Source organism: Podarcis tiliguerta (assembly GCF_965153285.1).
Source record: "Podarcis tiliguerta genome assembly, chromosome: 9".
NCBI classification, from domain to species: Eukaryota; Metazoa; Chordata; class Lepidosauria; order Squamata; family Lacertidae; genus Podarcis; species Podarcis tiliguerta.
This window is the reverse complement of record NC_139542.1, coordinates 46,078,445-46,104,617: the sequence shown is the minus strand read 5'-3', so window position 1 is coordinate 46,104,617 and position 26,173 is coordinate 46,078,445. Positions and strand designations below refer to the sequence as shown.

Here is a 26,173-nt window from a genome sequence, read left to right as displayed (position 1 = left end):
TCTTCCAGGGCACCCAAGTATTTAACACAGACATGAACTGGCCTAGAAATTAATTGTCCCAGAGCTCCTTGTTCCTGAATGCCTTTGCAGCAGTCAAGGTGATGTAGAGAAAAGGAAGAGGGAGGAACTCACATTAAAATCTGAGCCAAAGAAGAACTTTTGGAGAAAATGTTGTTTGATTTGCAGTACTGGTAAGCACTGCAAGGAGGACAATTTCATATTCTGAGGGAGGTTAGTTCAAACTTTAATCATGCCACTAGCAAATAAATCAATCTAAGGGAGAAGTCAGTCAAAATTAACATTCAGAGAATGCCTTATAGATGAACAGTTCTGTCTCTCCTGAATTCACGAGCTGTATTCACAAGAATTTGCAAGCATATCATGATTTGATTAATTAAGCATGATGTATGCTTAATTAGAATTATGTTCTAATGTTGGACTTTTGGCAATTAGTGCTTTCCTTGTTGAGCACAAGAAATTTCAATATGCAAATCCACATACATGCAAGGGCAAGAACTATTTTAGGGACATTAATTTCAATAAGGCAGAGTGAGATGATAAATTTTATCTAATGCATGCTAATTTTGTAGATATCATTGTTTCTCTCTAATAGGGGGTCAAAGATTAATTATACATATAGAAAGAATGATTTAATAAATGTGTTAATCTTCTTGCCTGCTGGCATAAATCAGGTAGTAACCTTTTACTGCCCAGCTTTTAGTGCATTAACCTGCAGTAGGAAAGAGGAGTGCATATAAGTTAACAGCAAAAGTGCTCTTCATCTAAGAAACGGCTTGGTACATCTTGCTCACTATTGTTTACATCAGGGGTGTCCCACATTGCACCTGCAGGTGCAAATGTGCATGCAGGTGTCTACTCTGATGCCCATAGTGTCTCCTCCCCTCACTGACATTCTCTTTTGGCCTATGGAGTTGGTTGTGGTGTGGTGCCCACAATAGGTTTTTTTCTGGTTTACAAATGTGCTCATGTGCCCAAACATATTGGTGACCCCTGGTCTACAGGAAGTTCAGAATTTGAAGCAGGGTTCGTTTCCAGCACTAGCTGGAGTTTCTGGGGATTAAACTGAGGATACAATGCATATGCTCTACGACTGAGCTGCATGTCCTTTTCTAGAGTATCATCTTCCCACATAGACAACAGATCATACCAGGAGAGAGACTGAGGGAGGCAAATAACAGAATTCTTGGAACATATGCTAGTGAATTGACTTGTGCCCAAGAGATGTTGCGCTGTGATTTTTAAGTAAGGAGAATTGCCCCAGAAGAATGGTTTGATATCTGAAATGTATTGGGTTTTAATCAACAAACCATTGAGCTTTCTGCCATTTGTTTCTTGGCCTACTTTACAATATGGCCTGGTCGGTAATTTGTTTTCCTTAAAACTGAAGCCCCCCATCTCCTGGTTTGTTCATTAGCAGCTATCATTTCAGATACAATACTCTGACTCTAACGCATGAGACTGAATTTCTGGAATTCTTCAACATTAAAATGAACAACACCTTCTTAAGCTACACACACAACAACTGGAGGGCCACAGTTTAGATAGTCCCTGGATTAAAAACAGAATAGCTATTTTCTGTTTTGTTTTCATTTTCTTCTGATGTTACTAAAATATATATTTCTAGAAACACCTCTGTGCTTTCTGATTACTAAGATGCTCTAAATCCTGTTTGAGCATAAATGTTCTGACTATAAGTAAGGCAAAAGTAATTAAGTGTCTCATTATTCAATTCACTCTGCAAAGGGATGAAGTCAGTATGGCATAGTAACTTAGGAAAGTGAATTGTAATTAGTATTGACCTCTTGGCTGTTAACATGACAATGATTAGGATTTGGAAGCAGTTTGCTGCACCAAAAAAATGTTTTACGAAAAGTGCACAGTGCACTTGCATCAATGGCACCTTTCTGTGGCCTGTCCTATTTCACAAAAGCTCTGTTGATATCTGACAAACATGAATTCCAGAGTCACAGCCATGTTAAGTTTGCAGCAGTGAGAAGACAAAAAAGAGCCTTAGAGAGTGATTTATTGTGGCATGAGAGTTTGCATGCAGTGGCTTGCTTCATCAGATACCAGAGCCTGGTAAATATATACCAGTACATGTGGATTGAGATCCATAGGAGGATAAAGCAATCAAACCAGGTGCAGACTAAATCTAGCAGGAATACACAACACAGCCCCATAGATGGATGACTAAATGCATCTTGAATACAGAAGCATATTGACTTTCATAGCATGGATGCTCATTCAAATCCTGAGACCCACAATAATATTTGTTAAATTACAATTACAACTCTTAGGATTAGATGGCTAATAAAAAAGGTTTTTTATTCCTCCCTGAGTTTCACAAGCATTTGAGTTAGTTTTTAGGGCTGTGCCTGATCATTAAATGGTTATCAAAGCAATAATAACAATACTAATGCCCTATAACTTTTATTCTTCAAGATCGGGGTGGCCAGAGGCTGCACGTGGCCCTCAGCCTAACTTCATGTGAGTGGGTGCAGCCAAGAGGAAGGGGAAGGAACAGAAAACATAGAGGGGAAAGCAATGGAGAGGGTGAGAGTCCTCTATGGCTTATCAGTTCAAATATCTGGCAAAAGCAATATGTTCCTCACATAACAGATCCAATAGTGGGCACACTCACTTTTCTTTAGTCATGACCACCTCTTGCTTCATCTGTGCCCACTACCTGCATGTAGCCCCTAAGGGATAAACTCGGAAGGAATGCATCCCTCCATGAAAATAGGTTCCTTTCCCCACAACTCTTGAATAAAGTTATCCAGGCAATAATAATCTTCTGCATGCTTCTTCCGGTCGGCGCCAGCGCTTAATGGCGGTCCTTGCCTCGAGCTCCGAGGCAGGACTGCTCTGTGAGTTCGGGTCTGACCCGCTACGGCGAGCGGGGGACCCCTAAAATCACAGGCGCTGAAGCCTGTGAACAAGGAGACTCGGCGGGCACCTTTTGCGCCCCCCGGTATTGCGAAAGAGCCTTTTTAAAGGCTCCGTAGCGGCATCGGGTGTGAGCGCGGTGCTGAGAGTCGCAACCCAGCTCGCAGAGTGAAGCCGCGTCGCCATAAGCGGAGAGCGTCGATTCCTTCCTGAAAAGAAAATTCGGACTGAACACCCGTGAGTAAGAGCGGAAAAAAGACGGTACAACAAAATTTTAAAAAATTTGGCTGAAAACGGGACGGCATAAAATAAGGAAGTCTGCCCCCCCCGGACTGCAGAAATCTAAAGCAACGTCAGACCTCGCTGCAGTTGCAAGAAAGTTACAGTTGAACTTTTAACCCTGACCTGTCAAATGTATCCTTCCCCCCCGATCGGCAAGAGAAGGGGGGGAAAGACAGTCTTGTGAAGATACTCTTTAATTTGAAAAGGAAACAAGGTTTCCCATCGCCCTGACTCCCCCGGGACGACCTGCCAGGAGTGAACACCGGGAGGAATGGGTCTTTTAAGAGCATCATTAAAAAGTCGGAAAGTTGGATAAAGTTGTAGAACTTGAAGGGGACTTTATTAGTGAAACTGATTAATTAAATCCATCAGAGGAAAAGTGTTTTTAATAACTTTAATGGCGGACTTCGGACTTTTCACATTTGGCTTCCTGTTTCTTTGTTTCCCCGAATTTGGACATTGTTAATTGCTCCCTCTTGAGGATCAAGAGGGGAAAAGTGTGACTAACAGTGGGATTTTCCATCGCGAGTTTTTCCTGTGAGAACGACCTTGGGACATGAGCGGCACAGCTGAGGAGATAAGAACCAGATCTAAAACTAAGGTAACACAAAAGAAAAGAGCCTCAATTTCTGGCCAAACAGTGCCGGCACCAGAAAGCTCAACAGCTGCATCAATGGATTCTATGACACAGGCACTACTGAAAATTAATCAATCCCTTGAGGCTTTAACAAAGCAATCCACAGAAAATACAAAAAAATTGACAGAATTGACAGTGAGACTGGACTTGAATACTACATCTGTGACAACTAATACGGAATCTATTAATAGACTGATTCAGGAATCTACAGAAACTAGGAAAATTGCTACGAGTGCGAAGGCAATTGCAGAAGAGACACAGGGGAAACTTGCGCCGATTGAGAAAAAAGTGAATGAGCATGAGGCAGCTCTCTCCCTATTGGAATTACAGAGGAAAGAACGAAATTTGAAACTAAGGCAAGTTCCAGAGAACGAAGGGGACGACCTGAAGGAATTCCTCACAGAGGCAATTTTGGAAAATTGGCGAGAGGATTTGGAAGATGATGAAATAGAAATAACAACGGCTTTCAGACTTGGCAGAAAACAAGTTAAAAGGGCAAGGGATTGTCTGATTACCCTAAGAACCAAGCAGGAGAGAGATAAGATATTGAACCTGCATTACCAAAAAGCTTTGGTCATTGAGAACACTCAAGCTCTGATTTTTAAAGATATTCCTAGATACATCTTGGAAGTGAGAACCTTTTATAGAGATCTTGCCAATTTGCTGAGGAAAAATTACATACCTTTCAGGTGGGAGTTCCCACAGGGATTGTCCTTTAACTATAAAGGGAAGAAGGTGAGAATAAGAACAGTACAGGAGAAAGAAGATTTCTTGGAGAGAAATTTGGAGGACCTGCAGAAAGGAACGGCACAAGGACTAACAGCAGAAGGGGGAGAACCAGTGGATATAGCAAACTTATCATACGGCCTACCACAATCAACAACTGAAGAAGAAGACAAACTTGGGGCAGTCGGAGGGACAAACGCTTAATAATTAAGATGTCACTGCAACTTCTTAGTTGGAATTGTAATGGTTTGAACCATCCCCGAAAAAGACGTCAAGTTTTTCATATCTTGAAAAAAGAGCAATTGGATTTGATATGTCTACAGGAAACTCATATAATCAGGACACATAGAAAATTGCTCGTGAATAAAAGATTAGGACAAGAATTTATATCTTCTGACAAAGTCAAAAAGAGAGGAGTTGTGATTTATGCAAAAGAAAAATTGGATCCAAAAATCAAATTTAAAGATGAAGAAGGAAGATATTTGGCAATTGAAGTACAGATTCAAGGAGAAAAGTATTTGGTTGTTGGAGTATACGCGCCAAATGACGGGAAGGCAGAATTTTTTAAGAAGTTGCATGGGACTTTGATGGACTATCTCGACTGCAAAATAATAATGATGGGGGACATGAATGGAGTGGTCTCTACAAATATGGATAAAGCACAAAGACAAATGATCTCTAAAGAAGGTAGATTACCAAAGATCTTTTTTGAGATGACAGAAAATATGGACCTAATAGATATTTGGAGGACTAGAAACCCTCTCGAAAGAGAGGGAACTTTTTTCTCGGAATCTAAAATGACATGGACAAGAATCGACCAAATCTGGGTATCTAGTGTGATGGCTGCAAAGATAAAAAAAGTGGAAATCTGCCCAAAAACCTGCTCCGACCATAACGCAGTGAAGATGGAAATGAAATTGACAACAACTGGATCCTTTAGGTGGAGAATGAATGACTTCCTATTTAGAGATGAACAAATTTGTGAAAAGGCCCTAAGGACATTGAAAGATTATTTTGAGACTAACTTAAGAACAAAAGTTGAAAAAAGAATAATTTGGGACGCAAGTAAAGCCGTGATGCGAGGCTTCCTGATACAACAGAATTCAATTAAGAAGAAAAAACAAAATGAAAGGAAAAGTAGAATTCTGGAAAAGATGAAGGAAGGAGAAAAGAAATTGAGGTCCAATCCAAAGTCTCATGAAATATTGAGAGAAATAAAATATTATCAGATGCAGTATATGGAACTTACAAACCAAGAGATAGAATGGAAAATTAAACAAATGAGACAGAGGACATTTGAATCAGCAGATAAATGTGGGAAGCTTCTTGCATGGCAATTGAAAAAAAGACAGAAACTGAACACTGTTACTTGTCTGGAGGAGGATGGAAGGAGTATATGTAAGCCGAATGAGATAAGTAACTGTTTTCAAAGTTATTTCAGGAAATTATATTCACAAGGGCCTGTGAAGGAACAAGAGATAGATGAATTTTTGGAAAATTATGGACTACCAAAAATCTCGGAACAGAACAGGCTGATTTTGAATCAAAAAATAACAGAACAAGAAATAGAGGAAGCCATTCAAAAGACACAATTGGGAAAATCTCCAGGACCAGATGGCCTGACGGCTAAATATTACAAGGTTTTGAAAGACTGTCTAGTACAACCATTGAAAGAAGTATGCAATGAGATACTGGAAGGGAAGGGGGCACCTGAATCGTGGAGAGAGGCTTTTATATCACTTATACCAAAAACTGAGACTGAAAAGAACCAGGTTAAAAACTACCGCCCGATCTCACTTTTAAATGTGGATTACAAAATATTTGCAGACATTTTAGCAAAAAGACTTAAGAAAGTGTTGATAGGTGAGATTCATAAAGATCAAGCTGGCTTTCTCCCGGGAAGACACATGTCGGACAATGTAAGGAATATAATTGACATTGTGGAGTTATTGGAAACAAACATTAATAGAAAAGCAGTATTGATTTTTGTGGACGCGGAGAAAGCCTTTGACAACATTTGTTGGAGCTTTATGAAAAAGAATCTCCAGGGGATGGGGGTAGGCCAAGGTTTTGAAAATGGTATAAGTGCAATATATTCTAAACAGAAGGCAAAACTAATTGTGAATAATGTGGTAACTGAAGAGATAGCTATAGAGAAAGGAACACGACAAGGATGCCCCATTTCTCCCTTACTTTTTATTTCAGTCTTGGAGATATTGTTAAACATGATTAGAAAGGACCAGTTGGTAAAAGGAATTTAGTTCGGAGCGAAAGAGTATAAGTTAAGAGCATTTGCAGATGACTTAGTCTTAACATTACAGCAGCCGAACACTAGTACAAAAAGAGTTTTAGAACTGATAGAAATATTTGGTCAAGTTGCAGGATTTAAATTGAATAAACAAAAAACTAAAGTGCTGGAGAAAAATCTAACAAATGAGGAAAAAGAGGTATTCCAAAAAGAAACTGGTTTGGGGTTAGCAAAAAAAGTTAAATATTTGGGGGTAAATCTGACATCGAAAAACGTGAATCTATTTAAAGACAACTATGATAAATGTTGGTCAGAAGTTAAGAAAGATCTAGACACATGGTCAGGATTGAAACTTTCTCTGTTAGGAAGAATCGCCGTTATCAAAATGAATGTATTGCCTAGAATGTTATTTTTGTTTCAGACTTTACAAATAATAGACAAGATGGATTGTTTCAAGAGGTGGCAGAAAGACATATCCAAGTTTGTCTGGCAGGGCAAAAAGCCTAGAATAAAATTTAAGATTTTAACAGATGCTAAAGATAGAGGAGGCTTTGCCCTGCCAGACTTAAAACTGTACTATGAATCAGCAGCATTCTGCTGGTTGAAAGAATGGCTGCGCCTCGAGAATGCAGACATCTTGGATCTTGAAGGATTTGATAATAGATTTGGTTGGCATGCATATCTATGGTATGATAAGGTAAAATCTCATAAAGGTTTCAAAAATCATGTTGTCAGGAAAGCTTTGTACAATGTTTGGATTCGATATAAAGATTTACTTGAAAGTAAAACCCCCAGGTGGTTGTCACCTATGGAAGCCAAAGAGGTGAAAAAATTGAATATGGGGCCACATTGGCCTAAATATTCTGAAATTATAGTACAGGATGGTGAACAACTGAAACTGAAAAGTTTTGAGGAGTTGAAAGACAAGGTGAGAGATTGGCTACATTATAGACAAATAAATGAAGCATTTAAACAGGACAGAAAGATAGGCTTCCAGATGGAGAGATCCAAACTAGAAACAGAATTGTTAGAACCCAATACTAAAAACCTATCAAGGATGTATAATTTGTTGCTGAAGTGGAATACTCAAGATGAAATGGTGAAGTCTAGTATGATTAAATGGGCACAAGATATTGGACATGATATTGAGCTTGCTGACTGGGAGCAGTTGTGCACCACTGGTGTTAAATTTACGGCATGTAATGCCTTAAGAGAAAACATTATGAAAATGATCTACAGGTGGTGCATGACTCCTGCTAAGTTAGCGAAGATCTATCATTTGCCCAGTAACAAATGCTGGAAATGTAATGAAACTGAGGGAACCTTCTTTCACCTTTGGTGGACCTGCCCGAAGATTAAGGCATTCTGGGAAATGATCTATAATGAAATTAAGAAAGTTCTCAAGAGAACCTTTTTCAAGAAACCAGAAGCTTTTCTCTTGGGCATGGTGGGCCAAATGGTGTCAAGGAAGGACAAGACATTTTTTATGTACGCCACAACAGCAGCAAGAATTCTCCTAGCAAAGTATTGGAAAACGCAAGAACTACCCACGCTGGAAGAATGGCAGTCGAAGGTGATCGATTATATGGGATTGGCGGAGATGACTGGCAGAATTCGAGACCGGGGGAAGGAGGCGGTGGAAGAAGATTGGAGTAAATTTAAAGAATATCTTAAAAATCGTTGTAATTTGGATGAAAACTAAGGTTCAGGGCAATAAGAGGTAAAGAGCTACAGCTGTTAATACTAAGTTAAAGAAAATTTAATTGATGGAAAAAAAGGTATACATTGTTTGACTAAAAAGTTGCTGAAAAATCTGAAATAAGGATGCAGAAAAGGGGTGGTATGGGGAGGTCCATTTTATATGTTTGTTATTGTTTTTGTTTATGTTATTGTTATGTTTGTTTTTTATGTGGAAAAATAAAAATTACTTAAAAAAAAAAAAAAAAAATAATAATCTTCTGCATTTAGAACTGGTGAGTAGATGGGGTTGTTCATTCCAAGGAAGTTATTCTCTCCCCCAGCAGAAACAAGAAAAACCAACAAGCAGGATGTACAAGCTTCTGCAGCTATGATCTTCCTAGCTGACAGATATGAACAAGCTAATGAACTGGCAACTGTGTATTCATTTTCCAGGAACTTCAGAACTTGAGTCCAGGAAGAAAGCATTTTAAAATGATTCACCTACTTGAAAGTCAGCCTCTTGACATGTATTTTTCTCGGGAACCGAGTAGTAATGCAATTGACATTGAAAAATGGAGAACGAGTCAAAAGCTCTTCATTTAGATACTCATGGGCAACACCACACTTCTGGTCCATTTCTCTGGTCCATTGGTTAGGGCCATTTTATTTCAAAGCAATAACGGAGTGACTCAGTTATTACAATTTAGTTGCATGTCAAAGATAATATAGTGGATTGCTATGAATGTTTTAATTCATTCCAACATATTACATTCACAATGTGTCCAAGGATTTCAAGGTAGCAGGGATGAATCAAAGTCTAGTCCGCTCTCCCCAAAATCAGTCAGAATTCCTGATGAATGCTCAGAAACTTCTGAGATATTTTTTTTTCAAGTGTTCAAAAAGGAAGACACAATCAGCCTGATAGTTGCCTACTCCCTGTTCCCCATTCCCTTTTATTTTATTTATTAAATTTATATACCACCCTTCATCCAAACATCTCACTTGCTCAGCTGCCCTGCTGTCTCTTCTTTTTCTCCCCCCCCCCTACACCCTCGTGGTGATCCCATCACATTGTGGCCTGGCTTCCCCTGCCCACCCTCTCTCTCCCTGCTAGCTTTCTCCATCGCCCTGGGCTTCCCCCCCACCTCCTGCTAGATTGGCCGGAGTGAGGAGAAAGAAGGGGTGTCTCGGCAGCCTGCAGGTAGGCCTTGGCTTCACCCACAGCAACCTCTGTTCATGAGGAGGAGCAATGGCACGGCCGTGTCAGGGATGCTGGGGTGCGGAGGAGGAAAGAAGAGAAGGATGGTTATTGGTTCTGGAGTTGGTTCATGCCAGGGCTCAGCACCAGGAGTTGTGGTTTGGGGGCTCTGATTCAGAGAATATGCGGCAATGAGATGATGGTAATAAGCAGTGCTTTTTTTTCTAGGAAAAAAAGGAGAAAAAACTGCTAGAAAAAAGCACCGGTCACAATCTGTGCATTATTTCTACAAATGACCCTTCTATTCCACTTATTAATTCTCATGAAAGAGTATTTCAACCCATTTAAAAATGTGTGCTCTGTTTTCTCACATTTTTATTGGATCCCACCCCTGCTTTTATTCTTTAGCTGACACTGTTATTTTCCTGCTATTATCTTTTAGCAGGTGGAAAGCCTGAACTTAACATCTGTGAGCTCTGTTGGTATTTATAGTAGTGACACTTTATAACTGACTAACTTCATTTTGGATTTTCCAACCACCACGGTGTATTGAACAGATGTTTCCATGAAACTGGAGGGTATCAATCCTGTTCCCTCTGGATTAATTAATGTATCAAGGTGTATGAATTGTTCAATTTCCTTTCTAAAGGACATAACACTTATAAAACTGTGTTCAGATTGAGAGCCATAAAGGCGGACGTTCTAATTAAACTGAAATCAGTGTTGATTTTCAGGTGTTTTTATTTTGTGCTAGACAGCAGCTATTAGCAATATAATGAACTGAACCTCATAAACCCCAAACTGATTATGTGATTAATGAAGCACTACCAAGAGTGATGGCTCACCGTGAGTTAGAGAAAGAGGGTAAAACTCTTATAAAGCCAGACTAGTAGGCCATGAACATAAGAAAAGCTTACTGGATCAAGTCAATGACCCACCTCATCCAGCATTCTGTTCTCACAGTGGCCAACCAGATGCATTTGGGAAGCCTGAAAGCAGGACCTGAGCACAACTGCACTCTTGTGATTTCTATCAACTGTCATTCAGAGGCGTACTCCTTCTGACAGTGGAGACAGCAGCTCCATAGGACTGGAGCACTAGACTCCACTTACATATTCCTGTTATTAAGATCAGTGGGACTATGAACTGTGGAACTATGACATTATAATACTCTTTTGCCCCTTCCGTTGAAGCTATTAAGATTAAATCAGTGGTGAATGAAATTGTCTTGAAAGCTAGCTGATCTGTGGGCATTTTCTGTTTAGGTTTTTGATGAAATGTCTTGAGTATTGTCCTAAATGGTGTTTTCTGTTGGTGGATTTGCAAAGAAGTTTTTGTAATGGCACCTATGGCAAAATATCTTTTTTGCATTAATGCAGTCATATTTCTCATTCCAAATTCTATTCCACAAGCTAAAAATGTAGTTGTTTCTGTCTGAAATTTTTTACCTTACCTATTTTTTCTCTAAAGAGTCAAGGCCTCCTGTTTACATGAAGCAGAAAGCAGATTTATTTGTTTGGAATGTGTGTGGGTCTTTAGCTTTCTCTTCTGAGGATGAATAGTCATAAGCATATCAATTATATCAAAGATTCATGGTTCCAGCAGTCATAAAATGACAGTCATATTTCATGATTTCCCACCTGCCTCTGCAATTTCCAGCCTTTATTTCTGCAAAGCAGTGATGCAATGTCTGAGGAACATGCTTCTGTCTTAATCCATTTAAAATGAAATATAATTAATTCAAATGTCCAAACTCCAGTTGTTGTTGTTTTGTGATGTGCTAGGGAATAACACAGAAATTTAACAAAATTTCAAATCCTCCAAAAAGTATGTAAATGAAAGCTAATTAACAAAATATCCTGCAATACACTGAATGTTTGACCTTGTTTATATTCCTTGTATATCATTCATTAGATAAAGCCCATCTGGCATCCACTATTGGTGTATGAAATTCTTACTGAACCTTGTCACAACAGTGTGTGTCCAATTTCCTTTCATTGTGCTAAAAACTCAGAGAAGCTCTTGGTATCAAAACACATCAACAGTTCTAAAGATCATAAATCTCTTCACTCCTGGAAACACCATTGCTGATAAAAGTCAAATGTATTCAATGCTTGAAGGATAGCCCTGTAAATACTGAATAAATGAGTCCCTTCACAACTAGACGGTATCATTCCTCCCTTAAAATCAGTCTCTAAAAATGCTACTTTCCCCAGCATGTTATAGGGGAAAAGAAAACACCTCACAAGGCATATAATAGCAGCAGGAAGTTTTGGGAAGCCCTCCCTAAAAAATAACTTTAATAATACTTAGCTCTTCTATTGTTCTCTATCTGTCAGGTGGGGGGACGTAGATTCCAAAAATCCAAAATCAAGCTACGCCCAGGGATTTGGACCACAAGATCATTTGCCAAGAAGGATAAAAACACTGGAATCATCTAGAGTAGCACCATTCCTTATTCATTACTATTGTCCTGATCCAAAGAAATTGTGCGGGAAGGAAATGCAGACATTTTGAGAGCACAAGCCATCGTGATTTGTTTGTGCAAGGGAGTGGCTGCCTCCAGGCTCTCAGTGTTTTGCGGGAGGGATTCAGGTTGATACTGGAAATTTAGGTTTGCACAGCTAAATTGGATTGAAGGCCTTTGTTGCCCGCATGCAACAAATCCACTAAAAAGACCACCCTGACTTTTTGCAGAAAGAAAAGTGATAAGGAAATGCACTGAAAAGTGTGAGATGTTTGAATGATGAACAGGAAGATGTATAAATACCACACAAGCAAATCAGGGTCAATTCAGAGTGAATGTTCATTGCCATATAACCTTCCCACAAGCAATTCAGAAAGAAAGCTCAATAAAGACCAGGCGATTTAAGAAGGGTATTGACAAGCTGGAATGTGTGCAGAGGAAGGCAGCCAAGATGATCAAGGGCCTGGTAACTAAGCCATGTAACCGGAAATAAGTCCCACTGCACTCAGATAAGCTTACTTCTGAGTAGATCTGTGTAGCTGGGTATGAAAGAACTGGGTATGTTTAGCCTGGAAAAGAGGAGATTGAGAGGAGATACTGTATAATAGCCCCCTTCAAATATCTTAAAGGTAAAGGTACCCCTGCCCGTACGGGCCAGTCTTGACAGACTTTAGGGTTGTGCGCTCATCTCACTCTAGACGCCGGGAGCCAGCGCTGTCCCCAGACACTTCCGGGTCACGTGGCCAGCGTGACGAAGCTGCTCTAGCGAACTGGCACCAGAGCAGCACACGGAAACGCCGTTTACCTTCCCGCTATAAAGTGGTACCTATTTATCTACTTGCACTCAAGGGTGCTTTCAAACTGCTAGGTGGGCAGGAGCTGGGACCGAACGACAGGAGCTCACCCCGCTGCGGGGATTCGAACCGCCGACCATGAGATTGGCAAGTCCTAGGCACTGAGGTTTTACCCACAGCACCACCCGCGTCCCATTCAAATATCTTAAGAGCTGTCAAATGGAAGATGGAGCAAGCTTGTTTTATCCTGCTTTGAAAGGTGGACTCAAACTAATGACTTCAAGTTACAAGAAAGGAGATCCAAACGAAACATCCAGAGGAACTAATCACAGATGATGTGAGTTATAATCTAGCAACATATGAAGAGTCACAGTACCAGGGCTTTTTTCAGCTGGAACTCATCGGAACTCAGTTCTAGCACCTCTCAGATGGGCACCATTGCCATTCTAGGAAAACAAGGGAGGTGTTCATGGTGAATTCCATTCAGGGCTTTTTTTCCTAAAAAAAAATGTTTAGGGACATATTGAAATGCTGCCCCTCATTGAGGCCAAACTTAGATTCACAAAATCTTTAGGGGTATGAGTCCCCCTGTGTCCCCCCCAGAAAAGCACTGGTTCCAGCACCTCTTTTTCTGGAAAAATAGCACTATCCCTACCCATTTCTAATCCATCCCCATTCTTTGTTTTGGATTGCTGCTTGGAATTTCATTTAATTTGAAGCTATTAAGCTCTTGTGTTTTGATTGTGGCAGCCATTTTGCATTGTGGCTGCTAATAGTTTCCTTGAACATCAGTTTGCAGAACACAAAACAGCTTTGATTCCTGTTAATTCTATTACAGTTTGATTCCTGTTAATTCAGTTACCATTAATTTTTCTTACTTTTTTAAAAAAAACAACAACCTTGAACAGTACCAGACCGCAGGTATTCCCAGTCCACCTTTGAACCAGGATCAGGTAAGCTCCATGAGCTGTTCTGCAGCAGGAGTGAATGAATAGAATTGATGGGCTATTGGGCTCAAGGTAAACAGAATGGTTGTTCTTATTGTCAATACGGTAAGCTGCTCAGTGCTTTTTCCAATTAAATGTTGTGGAAGATTTCCAGAGCAATATACCAGTGGAGAAAAATATTCAATAAAAGAAAAGGTTTCAAAAGGTGATATGAAGAGGAGAGAAAAAATGAGACAGCAGAGGGACCGGGGGGATGGCAGGCGGGCAAGAAACATGGAACATGAAAATAAATGCATTAGAAAAACAAACATTAAAAAGGAAGAATAGAAGATGAAATGCATGGACCTGAAGCAAAATGAAATGAACAGACAACTACAAAAAATTATAATGGGAAAATAGCAGCCCGTTTGCTCAGGTGGGACACATGCCGGGTAATGCAGAGAAGTGAAATTCTAGTTATATACTGAGCTCTGGCGGCCCCTCTGGACTGGGCAGAAGGGCACTAGGCAAGGAAATGTTAAATTTCTCATGGGAATATTAACAAGGCATTGGGTGTTTTCATGACTAAGGCATATAGTAGCATCATATGACATCCTGGTCTTCTTTCTTCTTTGGTGATCACTCGTACCTGAGTAAGATTATCTTCCATGAACACAGTCTTAACAGCGTGTCCGTGAGTGACTGTGGAGGCCAATTCTGGATCCACACATCCTTCCACAGTGGGGACATAGATTTATGAGTGGGAGGTGATCATGGTGAGGGTTTGCCAAATGTGCCTTCTGCTTAGCTCGTTTCTCCCTTTTGCCCTGAGTCTGAGTGTCTTCAAAGTTCATGACACCTTTGGTAAAGGCTGTTCTCCAATTGGAGCACTCGCAGGTCAGTGTTTCCCAATTGTCAGTGTTTATATTATATTTTTAAATATTTGCCTTGAGAGAGTTTTTAAACCTCTTTTGTTGACCACCAGCATTACACTTTCCATTTTTAAGTTTGGAACAGAGTAGTTGCTTTGGAAGATGATAATCAGACATCCAAACAACATGACCAGTCCAACAAAGTTGGTGTTGAAGAATCACTGCTTCGACACTGGTGATCTTTGCTTCTTCCAGTATACTGGCATTAATTCACCTGCCTTCCCAAGTGATTTGTAAAAAAATTTCTAAGACACCATTGATGGAATCTTTTGAGGAGTTGGAGATGGTGTTTATAAGTGGTCCATGTTTCATAAGCATACAGTAAGGTTGGTAGTATAATAGCTTTATAAAGAAGCATTTTGGTTTCCCTGCAAATGTCCCAGTCCTCAGAAACTCTGCACTTCAGTTGGGAGAAAGCTACACTCACAGAGCTCAGGCAAAGCTGGATTTTGGCATCAATGTGGAAATGCCCATGCATTTCCATGACTAGGATCTTCTAGATTTCATAGTCCTGCCCCCGTTACCATTTGCTGATTGCCATAGGACTTTTGGGGGGGGTTGGGATGAGTTTTTGGAAGATGCCTGTGTGTGAATTTGTTTTATGTGTGTAGATCAGTGCAAGCACAGTCTTCACAGTAAGGTTCTATTCCAATAGCATGAGTATCACAGCAGCCAGTACCTTCTTATCTGCTGTAGCCTTCAACTACCTTCACGCCTGTTGTAACATACCACTTGTCATCTTCCACCTGTTCTGCCATAGAGGACTTCTTGGATCATTCTTTGTCTAGCTCCTCCCCCTTGACCTTACCGCCTTGGGTGACCCTACTGGGAGTACGAGACTCCCAACGGCTTCATTCACAAGGTTCATAGGAGCATTCAAGCCCACTCACCACAAATACAAGTGGCAATACAAATTCACCCTGGATCTTTTGGGGGGCAGATGGTGTTCACCTGTAAGAAGGCAAGAAAGACAATTGGTTTGAGGTTGAGTATGCTAGAACTGTTTAGGGTTCTTTTGCTTTGGTGGTGGTGTTCGGCACGCTCTAGATCTATTTGCTTCTAAGGGGTTTTGATTCAAGCAGGGTCTTGAATTTTGGAATAAGTGTGTTTGGGCAACTCAGAATATCCTCTAGCATGGTCTTCAATTGGTCCAGCAATTGGAATTGGTTCTGCCATGCACACATAATGGCAGAACTGAGAAAACTGTGGCCTATGTATGACTTATAAAGTTGTATCCTTTTTAGCCATCCAGTTCTCCAGGTTGGCTCTCGTTCTTTCTTCCAGAGCTCCCAGTGCAGACACAATTACTCTTCTGTTAAAAAGTGTAGTGGGGCCTTACATGATGAATGACTATCCCATACTACATCTAGAGAACATTCTTCCTAAGCTAAATTTCCCTTGGTTGAGCTACACAGGCGATCTAGGTGTACTGGCAGATTGTGACAGATGTCGAGAGAGTAGAGAGAGCAAGAGAACAGATGCCCGGCTTTCATGCTACGTCTGTCTGCTTACAATGCACAAACATTTGATATCACAAAATATGGCAGAGCTGAAGGACAAGAGAGATTTATTTGTATGCAAAGCTTCACATGCAAAATTCTAATTCTCTGGGCCTCTCTCAAATAACAAACAACCTGACTTATATGCTGGTTGATTGAAGATGAAGACAAAATGTATGGAATAAATAACTGCCTCTTATACTATATACATGTTTTGAAGAAGTGTGTCTGAAAATAAGAACAAAACACCTATAATTGGTTTTAAACTGTTTTAATGTTGCATAGTTAAATTGCTGTAACATGGCCTGAGACCTTACGGAGAAGGGTGGCTATGAAATTGAATAATAAATAATAATTTAGGTAGAGCCCATAACATATCTCAGGTTTGCATGAGGCTGACCAGCTTCTGGGAGCTTATAAAACCAAATGCATGCTTAAAACCTACATCTACACATCTTTATAAAGATACTTAGACTGCAATCAAAGGATTCAGGGTGGATACTGTAAAAAGATTGTTGCATTTTTAAAGGTATTTCTGCATCAGGATCTCTATGTTGCAGCTTGCTACTTCTTGTGCTATAGTGATTAATCTGCTTACCACTTTTGAATTCATAGCATTGTCATTTGAAATACTGAATTGCCAGTAATATTTAATTAATTAGCATTTGCAGATTAAGAAAACTAGCCATATTAATTTCATTTACTATCTTTAATTTGCTGGATATTTTAAGAGGTTCATGGCTTGATCAACTGACAATACTGTACTATATGTCCATTGTCTGTGTCAGTATAGAAAATTGCCTGCCTAATATTACTGCCTTGAATTGCCAAAATAACTTCTTTTACTTCCTACACTATGCTGGAGTGAAATCACATTTTCTAATTGAGTTGCACATATTTGAAGTGACGCCAGCAAAATTCAATAGGCCTTTGTAAAGTTTAAATTCAACAGAATCCATGTGGTTTTGTGGCTTTTTAGAGCGTTTTGCCTTGCAAATGCTCTTTGTCATACAATAATAACTAAACTCTGGCACATCCATCTTCATTGCTCAAACAAAATTTTGGTCCATTGAAGCATTTCCCATGAAAATATCATTCAATGGTGTTTTTTCCATACATGAAAATTCAAACAGGATCACAAGACATATAAGCCACAGGGGTTCTTCTTGCTCTGAATTTGAAATAATTGCAGTTGGTTGTTATTGTCATTTTGTACTCACAAATATTAGATATAGAAGGGAAACTTTCATCTGTTTTGGGTAAAATTTAGCAAAAGCTAGTCACAGTTCTCATTTATAAATGTGATTTAAATTGATTGTGGCTACTTTTACTGGGGATTAGTAAGGTAGAATTTGTTGACTTCTGCCCTTTGTGATCTACAAGCAGTTCACATATTTTCAGTCTTTCCACACAGAAGATACCAATTAGTATCAGAACATTATTTTTATGGGAATCTCATAACTGGCATGATTATCTGTTATTAGGAAATCAAATAGGCACAGATTGGTTTAATAGATGCTTCCACAATTTAAGAAGGATATTGAAAAGCTAGAATGAGGGCAACCAAGATGATCAAGGGTCCAAGCCTTATGAGGAACAGCTGGAGCTGGATATCTTTAGCTTTGAAAAGAGGAGACTGAGAGGAGATATGATAGCCATCTGCAAATATCTTAAGGGCTGTCACATGGAAGGTGAAGCAAGCTTGTTTTCTCCTGCTCTGGAGAGTGGTAAAGGAGTAAACATCTAAACCCACCTTAACATCAGGAAGAACTGTTTGACTATGAAGAGCTGTTTGACAGCGGAACAGACTCCCGTGAGAGGTGGTGGACTCTCCTTCCTTCGAGGTTTTTAAGCAGATTCTTTCAAAAGTCTCAAATCTCTTAAAATGTGGGGACTAACTTTTGACTTTGACATTGTTTCTGGTCATTAGGTATATCCTCAGGCATCACTTTAGAAAATACGTTGCATTAGTATGGGAAATCTGAGTGGTTGAGATCCTTGGAGATTAACCTGCAGCAATTGTGAAGAGGTATTTCTCTTTTTTAGTTTTAATGTTGAAATCCAACTTCCATCAGTCCCTGCAAGCATGACCAATGCTCAGGGATAATGAGAATTGGCAACATTTTGAAGGGCCACAGGTTTCCTACCCCTGTTTTCAAAAGTACGGTAGATCACAGTCCTTGGTGAAAGGAAATCCTTTGATCCTTACAAGTCTTCTTCATTCTGCTCCTAACAGTCATGATTTATTCTGAAACAAAGTAGACAGCACTAAAATATACATCATGTTGCTCAGCTGCATATGAAATGGACCTTCCCAGCAAGAGGTGGGACTCAAGGAGGTAGAGAGCTATTTTTATATGTATAATCCAGCTCAATTCCACTCTTATTTGGTTTTAGTCGTAACGGGTTTGGGGATTGGGAGCAGTCTGCTGGGCCTCAGCCACAACCCACACAAGGCAACCTCCTAATCCTAGTATACGAAGGCTGTTCAAACTTCCATTGCTGCATACATTAATATCAAGTAGCATGTAAATTCAAGCTCTCTTGCAAAGCAGGTACTTTAAAAGGCTAATAATTGTGTCTAAGCAAAATATTGTCAATTGGGGCAAGAAGCAGACACATCTCTCTCTCTCTCTCTCTCTCTCTCTCTCTCACACACACACACACACTCTCTCTCTAAAGCCACATTGATTAGAAAACCTTTAGCTCTAAATCAGCGCAGCTCACAAAAAGTAAGACAGCAATTCCCCCCCCCCCAACCACTTAAATAGCTACGCATATCTACTCAGAAGTAAGTCTATCTGAGTGTAATGGGACTTATTCCCAGGTACATATGTATATGATTGCAGCCCGCCTGACTGAAGAAAGAAAAACCAAGTTTAGTGGTGTTAAAGGCAACAGCTGGTTATAAAGCAAATAGATGGCCTTTCCCCTAAGGCTGATCACACAACACATGTACAAATGCAAGATTCATATGGCTTCTCTGATGTTATTTTTCCTCTTGTTCAAAACAGGCTTCTAAAAAGCCGGGGGGTAAGAAGGATGCTGCTGCCATTCATTATTGCAAGCAGGATGAAAATTATCCATTCTCAAGCTCCCAATTGACCTTCACCAAGGTGAACAGTACCAAGTAGGAGCCTTCAACTGCCACACTCATATGAAAATGTCACTGTCTGAAGCTGGGAATAAGGGGGACGGGGTTGGAGGCCTTTGGAGAACATTCTAGTAATGTGTGAGGTGAGCTAATATAGAGATTTTTGTGGGAACCAAGGGGGTATTTTGGAACAAAGAGAGAACTGAGCTGTGTACTCAAAAGACATTCAAAGCACATTCTTTCCTTCAAATAATTCGGGACATTGTAGTTTGATAAGGGCTGGGAATTTTAACTCTGTGAGGGGTAAACTACAGTGCCCAGAATTCTTTAAGGGTAAGAATATGTTTTGAATGCCCATTAAAGATATACTGCATACATAGCTTTGCTGGCCCAGCTGAGCTAGACTATTGCTATGCCCCTTTTGTATTTTTTTTTTTTTTAACAGTACTTAATCCTGACTTTAAGATCTGTTTTATAATATTTATATCTTGGATAAGTCAGCCTGCTTCTCCTAGAATAGAACTGTACAGTAAATCATTGATAATGTAGCAGGGCAGAAAGCATTTTATACATAAGATATCACTGGTCCAAGACCAGAGTGCTAGCAAATGATTTATGATGCCAAGAAACAAATATTGTGTCTCATTACATCTAAGCTTTAAAAAGGAATTAGTTAAATTAAGGACTGCTATATAAAGCAGGAATTTCACTTTCCTGTCAGTCATATACTATCAAAAACATTTCTTCAGTTTAATGCTGATAGATTGTTATGACTTTAAAATCTGACATTACTTTTACAGCATATTTGCTAGTCAAAACCATAAACAAACATTCATTAAAATGCATTATTGTAGGTATATATCAGATGAAAATATCACTGAGATCAGAGGTCTGTTTTTTGCATTTCTGAGCTGAAAAGGTATAGGCTCTGTTCAAGGAATAGTTTTATTATGGAAAATTCAAGAAGTTGTATCCAACGAAGTTGTCCCATCAGCACAACAATTTCTGCCAGTACAATGGGCCTTCCTCATCCTCTCTTCTCCTGTCCCCTCCCCGCACTCCACTAAATCTACTCCAAAGGGTTTGGTGAAATCTGAAACATATTTGGGGCAATGTGATATAAGTCCTGTTGCACAACTGGAAATCCTTGCACTAAAAGGACAGCTTTGTTGGATGCATCCCTGAATATTTAGAAATCATGGCTGTTAGTATAGGGCAGTGATTTTCAACCAGACTGCTGTGGCTCTCTGGGGAGCCTTGAACCATTGTCAGGGGAGCCGCAGGTAGCACCCTCCCTCCTGCTTGTTTGGCGCGCAGCTTGGAAGAGCGATCAAAGGAGCAAGCTGGAGGCAGGTGGCATGTATGGGGCCGTTTCCCCGAGCCAAATACTGCCTGTTCCTCAGTGGTGAGTGGGTTGGCTTCTTCCACTATGTGCAGCTGCCCCCTTCCTCTCCTTTCTCTCTCTATTTTTAAAAATAATTTTATTAATTTCCCTAAAATAACAAAAATAGAAAACAATAACAATAAAAAATACAAAAACAAAACAGAACCAATTGACTTCCCTCTAATCCCTTTCTTGGTTCAATTACTCATCAAGATACTGCATGTCCATTGTTAAGTTTATAACATATTTAAACCATTCATAATAAAATTACAAGTAATCTTAAAACCCTGCTAATTGCTGTGTGTACATTGCTTCTGTATGTATGCAATAAACATCTTCCATTCTTCCTTAAATTCATTATCATTTCTTCCTCTTAATTTCATCGTCAGTTCTGCCATTTCAGCATATTCCATTAGTTTAACTTGCTAATCTTCTTTAGATGGGACACCTTCTTCTTTCCAATATTGGGCTAATAAAGTCCGTGCAGCTGAGTTGCATACATAAACAAATTCTTTTGTGCTTTTGGTAAATCCACTCCTATAATACTTAATAAGAAGGCTTCTGGGGGTTTTTTTAAACAAAGGTTATTTTAAACATTTTCTTCATTTCTCCTTTCTCATCCCTGCCTCCTCCACCTCCTCCTCCCTCCCCTCCTGCACTCTCTCTCTCTCCCCCCCCCTTCCCCACCATACCACCCACTGTTCGTGTAGATGCAGCTATGTACAATCCTTGCCACTCCCTAGCTATAAACAGACTTCACTTGAAGGTCTTAGTCAAGTAAATAAGTTAATGCTCACTGATAGAAGGTATTTTATTACCTGATCCCAAAACTGAATTTTTACTTTTGGCATTCTCAAAAAAGAAAGAAAGAAAGAATTTCACTATATTTGGCATAGCAGCCAGCATGAGGGATATTTATTATGCATCTAACATTTGTGTAATTTCTTGCCTTCAGACAGGCAAACAGTGCTAATTTTCTGGCAACCTCATTTCTGAAGTCCTAGTGTCACTTTTCTAACCTTTATCCTGCTTTCTTTTGCTTACCTGTACTTTCAGCTTCAGCAACAGAAACCCAAGCCAACTTACAAAGCACATATTCACAAGGGCTGGGCAAGGTCTGTTTGATATTTGCTTTCAGATGAGTTAGCTGTAAGGAGTTGGCACCATAATTCCCATGCGTTGACAACCAGTGAAAAATGCTTATGAAATGCAGTTCTGGACATGAAATATTTCTGGACATTGCACTCTGAACACAAATGTAGTGATGTAAGCACCAAATAATTACATGCACACTCATAACTACAGGGACTTTCTTCAAAATGGAAATAGAGAAAAAATGTGTTATTTGGAATACATGATGAGGAGGAGGAGGAAGAAGAAGAAGAAGAAGAATTGAATGACCAGAACTGATGAGTTAAAGACTATTAGTTCTATGCAGAGATCACAAAAGTGGAAGTCCATTTGTTGAGTGCTCTTCTTCACAGTATAAGCCACTTCTACCCTCATTCAGAGAGAAGCTTGTTACACCTCTTCTCTCTTTTCAGAATATATGGCAGAGTGGGCATCCAAGCCTGGCATCCCATGTGGGCAAATTTAAGAAGGCGTATTCAATATAAAAATGGCTTTCTAGAAAAAGAGGTGCTGGAACTCACCATGAACGCCTCCTTTGTTCTCTTATAATGGCAACGGCATCTACCTGAGAGGTGCCGGAACTGAGTTTCATGGAGTTCCAGCTGAATAAAAGCCATGGGCACCACATTAGCAAAACCTGGATTAACCAGTTCAAAACATGCAAAAGGTTCATTCCTGATTAATCAGACAGCAGATTCTGCATCTTGAAAATGGTTTTAAACACAAGTAGTTATTAAAAAATACAGATAGCAAGTAGCATCTCAGATGAGATGGCTCTCAAATGTGCTTCTACTAAGATAGTGGCTCCTGAGACATATGGGTAAAGTAAAGGTAAAGGTACCCCTGCCCGTACGGGCCAGTCTTGACAGACTCTAGGGTTGTGCGCCCATCTCACTCAAAGAGGCCAAGGGCCAGCGCTGTCTGAAGACACTTCCGGGTCACGTGGCCAGCGTGACATTGCTGCTCTGGCGAGCCAGAGCCGCACACGGAAACGCCGTTTACCTTCCCGCTAGTAAGCGGTCCCTATTTATCTACTTGCACCCAGGGGTGCTTTTGAACTGCTAGGTTGGCAGGCACTGGGACCGAACAGCGGGAGCGCACCCCGCCGCGGGGATTCGAACCGCCGACCTTTCGATCGGCAAGCCCTAGGCACTGAGGCTTTAACCCACAGCGCCACCCGCGTCCCATGAGACATATGGGTACATCATCTATAAATGATAAATAAATATGACTGCTAGGGAACACAGTGTCCTTGTAGCTGAGGACACTCAACTGAGAAAAAAGTCAAGACTCAACCAGCAGAGGGAGGCGATATGCAAATTGTCTCTTCCTGCTGTCTCTGCTGCCACCCATTGTCTATGCACATTTAATCAAATAACTGATTAACCGATTAATTGATCAAAACGCTAAGAGGAATTTGTCAAGATTTCTTTCCTATGGAAGACATAAACCTTTAAGAAGTTTTAATGTAATGAAAAGTAAGGAGACTTAGGGACAATTACATCAGTTAATTATATCCTTACTCATATAATTTAGCTAAAAAAAGAACAGGTTTGATAGATTTTGGTGTCTAAATTAAATATAAAAAGAATTCCAATAGGACAAGAAAAAGTAAAGCAATTTAGTTCCAAATGATGAGTGATGAACAGTAAACCTCTTGGCCATAGATTTGGCAATCAGCAAAGAACAAGTTTTAGGAAGTAACATTTTAAGCTACTTGTTAAGGGAGAAAAATATACAAAATCTGTGAAAGGTTGTGGAAGTACAATTTTTATTTTAGGAAAGAAAAGAGGAAGCTAAAATTGAATGCTCTGTGTACCTTTGGATTAACAATCTGGCCACTGACGTATTCTAAACTGTATCTATGCTGTTCCACGTTCTCTTATTTTTAAATGACCGGAACCATTCCTACCTTGTTCATGCCACTGGGCCCATTTAGTAGCTTTATAAATATTGCAGCTTGACTTAGCACTGTAGATTACTTGCACTAGCGTAGCTTTCCAGCAGAAATAAGAACCACACTGAAATATTTTTAACTCCCATAGCGTGGATACCAGAGTTATATTTATTGTTGTGCCTTGATTCTAAATGAAGGTTGCTAAATTTATGCGACACTTACAATTCTCACGCCTTTTACCAGCTCCTCAGAAACAGCCCTCCTTTGCAAAATGCCTTTTGAGGGGTAATTATTATGGCAAGGAAACGTATTGGCATTGTAATACAGCTAGTGAGAAGGAATCAGTGGGTTGAATCTAACAAAGTCATTGCACTTGTGGAATAAACTTCCGCTCATGCAATGGAACTTTTCCTCTCTCTCCTCCCCCTCATGCCGCAATCTCTTCTGGAGGGTTAGTGGGGGACCATCGGAGCAGGTTTGGGGGTGCACAGGGGAGGAAAAGAGAGGAACTTCTATTGTGGAAGTGGAAGCTGTTCTATGAGTGCAGTGCCTTTGTTGAGTACAAATACAATGACGGAAAAGAAGTACCTATGAAGTGGATTCTGCTCGGTTGACTTATCTGCAATTATTATTTTTGTAACATTCTTGTTTTTGTAACATAACAAGGCTTATTGTTTTGATAATGTTTTGAGTAACGAGAGAGAGAAGCTGAAATCCAGCCTGGCCTTGAGCACTCATATGGCAGAGAACCTTTTAGAGAGCCTTTGCCTTTCTGAAGAGAGAATAGTCATTGTTATTTTTTTAAAAAAACTGGAGGACTCTTCATAGCCCCCTAGACGTCCCCTGCATTTTATGTGATAGAAATACAGGGTAGTTTTGCATGTTACAGTTAAACAGCAGCAACCTCTTTTCATGCTTCTTTTCGCAAAGCAGACTGTAGCTCAATGATAGAGGATATATGTTGTCCCAAATAAGGCTGGGAAAGACCCTTGTCTGAAACTTTGGAGTGCTGCTGCCAGTCGGTGTATTGAGCACGATGGACCACTGGTCTGACCTGGTATAAGTTGGCCTCCTAAGTTGCTAGGTGACATGTGAAAAGGGAGCTCACACATCTCCCTGATGGAAAGAGGAACCAGATGCTCTGGTGGCAGTTCATGCATTTTACCACAAGTAACTTTTCCTTGGCCAGAATTTCAGTTATTTATTTATTTATTTATTTATTTACATACTGCTTACTATTCAGAAGCAGTGTACATAAACTATTTCCAACACCCACCACAGAAAAGAAGAATTCTCTCTTTTTCAAAGCTTGTAATCTAGTCCTCCACTGGCCAATTTGTATTCCGTTCAGGGTACGTAAGCAGAGATTTATTTAGAAAGCATTAGCAGATGGTGAATAAATATTTTTTTTTCTAGCGTGTTTCCAACTGTACCGTTAATTTCTATATAGTTAATCTGGTAAATGTAGCAATTGATTTGGCATTTTGTAATCCTCAGAAAGTAAGTAATTCCTTAGGTGATCTGACAAAGATGTGTCAACACTGGATTTTGTGAAGCTGCAGACATTAAAATAGATACTGAAAACAAAAATGTGAGCTTCCTACGTTAATTTTTATCACACATAGCCAAGTATCACTTATTATATCAGTAAATTCTAACATGGAAGCAAGGAACCTTTTCTTTCTTGCTGAGAGCCATATTCCCTGTTAAGGAGGGGGGAGAGCAAAGCCAAAGTGAATGGGAGCACCCCTTTCCCCATACAATCCTGTTTTCTTACATTTCATCTCTGGAATGCAGGGAAATATAGATTATTCTCACCAGATGTCTGAACCAATTGTTTGCAGAGGACTCCCAAACCCTTCCATTGCACTTAAGGGAAAGGGCCTTCTACCTCTGCCGGAATGGATCATAGAACAGTGTTTCCCCACTGAGGATTCTGGGACCTGTAGTCCCAGGTCAGTCCTGGTGTGAAAGATGTTCCATTGGGGACTAGGAGCATCCTGAAGCCATTTCCTCCCCTTGCCCTAGGGTATTTCTGGAGATCCTTGGGCATGGGGAAAAGGAGTTTGTGGTCAGACAACAGGTGCTTCACCAGTATCTTCCTGGACTTTCCACATGTTTTCTTGAAATGCACACAAAGCCTTGACCCTTTCAGGGTGAGCTCAGTCAAGGCACATGTAAGTGAGCAACGGGATCAAGGAAACAACCACTTTGCTAGAAAATGATCCAGTGGAAGGTGCACAGAACGTGATGTGACTTGGCTCTTAAGTTTATGGAGTGGGGTGGAATATTTAATAATAATAACAATACCTTTATTGCCAATGTACAACCTGAAATTAACTGAGCCTCCCCACCACCATAAACACTCAAT

General features: G+C 40.0%; 1 long non-coding RNA gene across 1 annotated transcript in view; it reads right to left on the bottom strand.

Moving 5' to 3' along the window:
- LOC310685426 overlaps positions 1–26,173 on the bottom strand; it is a 621,470-nt gene that overhangs the window by 151,690 nt on the left and 443,607 nt on the right. Inside the window, exon 2 of the long non-coding RNA XR_014515241.1 lies at positions 18,917–18,972. This is a non-coding gene — a long non-coding RNA (uncharacterized lncRNA). The remainder of the gene's footprint in view (positions 1–18,916; positions 18,973–26,173) is intronic.